Raw genomic sequence first — 6,000 nt, 5'->3', positions numbered from 1 at the left:
TATCGACCTGGCCAGAGGGTATGGCTCCTGGCCCGGGACCTGCCCCTCCCTACCCTCAACCGGAAGCTGGCTCCCCGCTACGTCGGTCCCTACACCATCGACCGCATCGTCAACCCTTCGGTGGTGCGTCTCCATCTCCCTACCTCACTCATGATCCATCCCGTCTTCCATGTCTTGTGCCTCAAACCAGTAGCCACCAGCCCCCTGTCTCCCCCTGTCCAAGCTCCTCCACCCCCCAGGGTCCTCGACGGTGGTGACATGGTCTGGGATGTCGACCAGCTGCTCGCCGTACGCCGCCGGGGGCGTGGGTACCAATACCTGATGGACTGGGTTGGCTATGGGCCCGAGGACCGCAGCTGGGTTCCCCGGTCCTACCTGGCCAACCCCGCACTCCCTGGAGGAGTTCTATCGGGCCCACCCCAACGCCATCGGACGGTCGCCCGGTGTCTCCCGTAGGAGGGGGGGTCCTGTTGTGGTTACACCGCCCCGAGCTGCCTCCCCGGCACGTTCAAGCCACTCCCCCAGCTCGGACGTGCCGGAAACATCCGAGCGCTCGGCTCGCGCTCTGAGGAGACGAGCGCTGCACTGCACCAGGTGTTTGCCATCATCCATCAGGCACACCTGCGGCAATCAGGCAGCCTTCTACAAGAAGCCTCCCAGAACACCACTCCGTGCTTCGACGTACTGAACCCTGCGGTAAAGTTCTGACAAGCCCTCCAGCGTTCCTTGCATTCTGTTTATTCCCCAGTGTCTTATCTTCGTGTCTCTGTTTCCTCCCAAGACTCTCCCTCCGCGATTTCCACGGCTCCCCGCGTCTCCCTCGTCCCCAGCGACCTTCACGTTTCTCCCCGGACCTCTCCTGCGATCTCCCCCCTTGTCCCTCTATCTGGACCCCTCCTTTCGGACTCGACTTCCCGGATCTCGGACCTGGACTTTCTCGGACAACCCCCCTTGGATCACGGACTGGACTTTCTCGCCAGGTGCACGCACATTTTTTCAACACCTCCTGGTCATTTACATACCGCACCACACATTGGCTAAAAACACTCACACATAGTTACACACGCAACCCACGGGACACCACACATAGTTTACTCACACATCCCACTAACAGAACGCCTTTTTTCACCATACATTTCCCTCCCACAATAAAACCTCCCTTTGGAAGTTATCTCGTGTCTGTCTGTCTTGGGTTTCGCCACACGGGTCAGGTTCTGGTGCGCGAGCATAACAGGTTGTCTTTCATATGGGTCCAAAGTTGTTGATAAACAACTCTCTCTAGTACTTCAGAGAAGAATGGAAGATTAGAGACTGGTCGATAGTTATTAAGAGACTCTGGATCAAGGTGCGGTTTTTTTAAGTAGAGGTTTAACCACAGCTGTCTTAAAACTGCTGGGAACAATGCCAGCAGTAAGAGATAAATTAACGATGTCTGGGATTGTAGGTCCAAAAAAAGGCCAGAGGTTTTTAAAAAGTTTTGCTGGTAAGGGATCAAGTAGGCAAGCAGTTGATTTAGAAGCTGACACGAACTTAGTCAAAGTATCAAGAGAGATAATCTCAAAAGCTGTAATAACTGGAACTGTCAGTGACTCATTATGTAGATATGAAAATAGTAAGACAGGATCTGCAGGAGTAGATGGAGTTGAAGAACTCATTTTGTCCAAGATCTCATCAACCTTATTGCAGAAAAAATCTAGAAATTCATGGGCTGTGAATGGTGAGCAGCTAATAGACGGCTGCTTTTAGTAAGTTTAGATACAGTGTCAAAGGGAACTCTGGGGTTATGTTTATTAATATTCATTAAGTGAGAGAGATACGATGTTTTTGCTGTAGATAAAGCACGCTTGTATTTCAATAAACACTCGTGCCACGATAGGTAAAAAACTTGCAATTTTGATTTTCGCCATTTACATTCAAGTCTCCTGCACGTCCGCTTAAGAGCATGTGTCTCATCATTAAACCAGGGTGTAGGCCTCTTTAGTTGCCTAGCTCTGGTAGTGAGAGGTGCAACTGAATAGAAGAGACTAGAGAGGGCCACATTTAAGTCACTAGTGAAATTTTCAACAGAGTCATTTAACTACAGTGAAAGGAGCCAAGACTTCAGGCAGCTGCTGGCCAAATGCAGCTACACTGGAGGGACCAATATGGTGAGTGGCAATTACATCTGTGCTGACATAACTGGACAGGCCAATAATGCTTCAAATTTGATGAGAAAATGATCTGACAGCAGATGTGGTTGGTAAGACATTCAGATCAGAAACAGCTATTCCTTTAGATAAAACCAAATCAAGGGTGTTACCACTGCACTGAGTCGACTCTTGAACAAACTGAGTGAACCCAAAAGTATCAACTAGTGCCAGAAAGGCTATACTTAGAGGATCAGCAGCCTTATTCAGATGAATATTGAAATCACCTAGAATTAGAATCTCATCACAGTGCGTAACAAAGCCTGAGACAAATTCTCCAAATTCTTCAAGAAATAACGAGTAACAGCCAGGAGGCTGGTAGAGTATCACAATTTGGACTGAGCCGAGTCTATTCATGGCTGAGGGAGATGGACCAAGAACAAGAGACTCAAAACACTGGAATTTAGATTCAAGTCTAGAAGTCAGATTGAAAATAGATGTATATATTAAGGCAACACCCCCACCTTGTTTATTTTCCCGAGCTACATGGGCATAAGTATAGTCAGGTGGGGAAGCTTCATTTAAGGGAAGGAAAACATTTGGTTTCAGCCATGTTTCACATAACCTAATCATATCAAAACTATGTTCAAGAATCAGATCATTTATTAGTAAGGCTTTGGTAGACAGTGATCTGATATTTACAAAAATTTAAGCGTCTTGTGGAAGTGATCAGTAGTAGGCAGAGCTTTAGAGCTACCAATAGGTGAAAGATTAATTGGAATTAGACACCTTGTTGAGAGTTTTGGCCACCAACGCTTTGGACGATATGTGGTCACATTTTTGATAACGTTAGCTGTTTGGTTTTGTAGATTATTAGGTACTTTGTCACGCATCTCACCACTACAAGTGGTAGGAATAATTACTAGATTATTGTAATTCACACATTTAGGAGAGGAGAGCTTAAGAGCAATACAGCAGGGCAGGGAGACAGTCTCAATGTTATAGACCAAGCTATCAGGCTGATAATCTACACTATGAGAAATTTCCTGACTAACATTAATTAAACTACACTGCTCAAAAAAATAAAGGGAACACATAAGCAATGCAATGTAGCTCCAAGTCAATCACACTTTTGAGATATCAACCTGTCCAGTTAGGAAGCAACACTGATTTGTGAATCAATTTCACCTGTTGGTAAATTGTCTAATTTCCACCAGGTGGAAATTAGACAATTTGCAAGACAACCCCTATAAAAGGAATGGATTTGCAGGTGGTGGCCACAGACCATTTGCCTGTCCTCATCTTTTCTGGCCGATCATTGGTTAGTTTTTCATTTTGCTAGTGCCCTCACCACTAGAGGTGGCATGAGGCGGTATCTGCAACCTACAGCAGTTGCTCAGGTAGTGCAGCTCATCCAGGATGGCCCATCAATGCGTGCTGTGGCAAGAAGATTTGATGTGTCTCCCAGCACAGTGTCCAGAGCATGGAGGAGGTACCAGGAGACAGGCCAGTACACCAGGAGACGTGGAGGGGGCCGCAGGAGGACAACAACCCCACAGCAGGACCGCTATCTGGTCCTTTGTGCAAGGAGGAACAGGAGGAGCACTGCCGGAGCCCTACAAAACGACCATCAACAGGCCACTAATGTGCAGGTTTCTGCTCAAACAGTGAGAAACAGAATGCATGAGGATGGTATGAGGGCCCGACGTCCACAATTGGGGCCTGTGCTCACAGCCCAACACCGTGCAGCCCAATTGACCTTTGCCAGAGAACATCTTGGTTGGCAGATTCGCCATTGGCGCCCTGTGCTCTTCACAGATGAGAGCAGGTTCACACTGAACACATGTGACAGACGTGAGAGAGTCTGGAGACGCTGTGGAGAACGTTCTGCTGCCTGCAACATCCTCCAGCATGACCAGTTTGGCGGTGGGTCAGTGATGGCCTGGGGAGGCATATCCTTGGAGGGCCGCACAGACCTCTACGTGCTAGCCAGAGGTACCATGACTGCCATTAGGTACCGGGATGAGATCCTCAGACCCATTGTCAGACCATATGCTGGTGCAGTGGGCCCTGGGTTCCTGCTCATGCATGACAATGCTCGTCCTCATGTGGCCAGAGTGTGTCAGCAGTTCCTGTATGTCGAGGGCATTGATGCTATGGACTGGCCTGCACGTTCCCCAGACCTGAATCCAATCGAGCACCTCTGGGACATCATGTCTCGTACCATCCGCCAACGCGATGTCGCACCACAGACTGTCGAGGAGTTGACCGATGCCCTGATCCAGGTCTGGGAGGAGATCCCTCAGGAGACCATCCGTCGTCTCATCAGGAGAATGCCCAGACGTTGTAGGGAGTGCATACAGGCACGTGGAGGCCACACACACACTACTGAGCCTCATTTTGAATCGTCTTGAAGAATTTCCACAGAAGTTGGATCAGCCTATGTTCTCATTTTCCACTTTGATTTTGAGTATGATTCTGAATCCAGACCTTAATGGGCTAATGATTTTGATTTCCATTGATCATTCTTAGGTTATTTTGCTCTAAACTCATTCCTCTGTCTAATAAATAAAGATTTTCAGATGAAATATTTCATTCATCGAGGTCTATATTGTGTTTTTAGGTGTTCCCTTTATTTTTTTAAGCAGTGTAGTTAATGTCAAAGAATAAAATGAACACACTAAACAATACATTTACACATGTAAGTCAGCTCGGCCTCGATCCACTGCCTCTTGATAATATGGTTAAATATAACAATAATCTTTATTAATGTGACATTGTGCACAACATTTGACATCTTCACATGGTAAACATCTGTGACCGGGGGTCCCCGGGGTGGAGGGCCCCCAAGGCAGACGCACATTTCTTTTTTTCATTTTTCAGTGTTATCATCGGGTTCAGCATTTTACAGAATGTGATTGAGGTTTTACATAATAATAATGTAAACTACTAATAAGACACGTTAGTCCCTAGCTAACGGGTCTGACCCTTTAGCCGAGCGGTTAGTGACATCGCCTTGTGGTGCAGTACACCCCGTATCGAATCCCACACCGCGCAAGAAAATAACCGGTTACAATAACAATAATAATAAACAAAAACATTAATAAAATAAATAAAAATATAAATGCTCGGCCTCGATCTACTGCCTCTTCTGCATCTTGATAATATCATTAAATTCTTGCACTTCACTAAAGAATACATTGGGAAAAGAAAAGAGACAGAAAAGGAGAGATAAGAAATACAATCGATAGGACATGAGAAGTCATGGTGTTGTTGTGGTTACACCGCCCCGAGCTGCCTCCCCGGCACGTTCAAGCCACTCCCCCAGCTCGGACGTGCCGGAAACATCCGAGCGCTCGGCTCGCGCTCTGAGGAGACGAGCGTTGCACTGCACCAGGTGTTTGCCATCATCCATCAGGCACACCTGTGGCAATCAGGCAGCCTTCTACAAGAAGCCTCCCAGAACGTCTCTCAGTGCTTCGACGTACTGAACCCTGCGGTGAAGTTCTGACAAGCCCTCCAGCGTTCCTTGCTTTCTGTTTATTCCCCAGTGTCTTATCTTCGTGTCTCTGTTTCCTCCCAAGACTCTCCCTCCGCGATTTCCACGGCTCCCCGCGTCTCCCTCGTCCCCAGCGACCTTCACGTTTCTCCCCGGACCTCTCCTGCGATCTCCCCCCTTGTCCCTCTACCTGGACCCCTCCTTTCGGACTCGACTTCCCGGATCTCGGACCTGGACTTTCTCGGACAACCCCTCTTGGATCACGGACTGGAGTTTCTCGCCAGGTGCACGCACATTTCTTCAACACCTCCTGGTCATTTACATACCGCACCACACATTGGCTAAAAACACTCACACATAGTTATACACGCAAAC

This window comes from Lampris incognitus, chromosome 11 (assembly GCF_029633865.1).
Source record: "Lampris incognitus isolate fLamInc1 chromosome 11, fLamInc1.hap2, whole genome shotgun sequence".
In the NCBI taxonomy this organism is placed as follows: domain Eukaryota; kingdom Metazoa; phylum Chordata; class Actinopteri; order Lampriformes; family Lampridae; genus Lampris; species Lampris incognitus.
The sequence above is the reverse complement of the archived record's forward strand: the minus strand, read 5'-3'. Positions refer to the sequence as shown.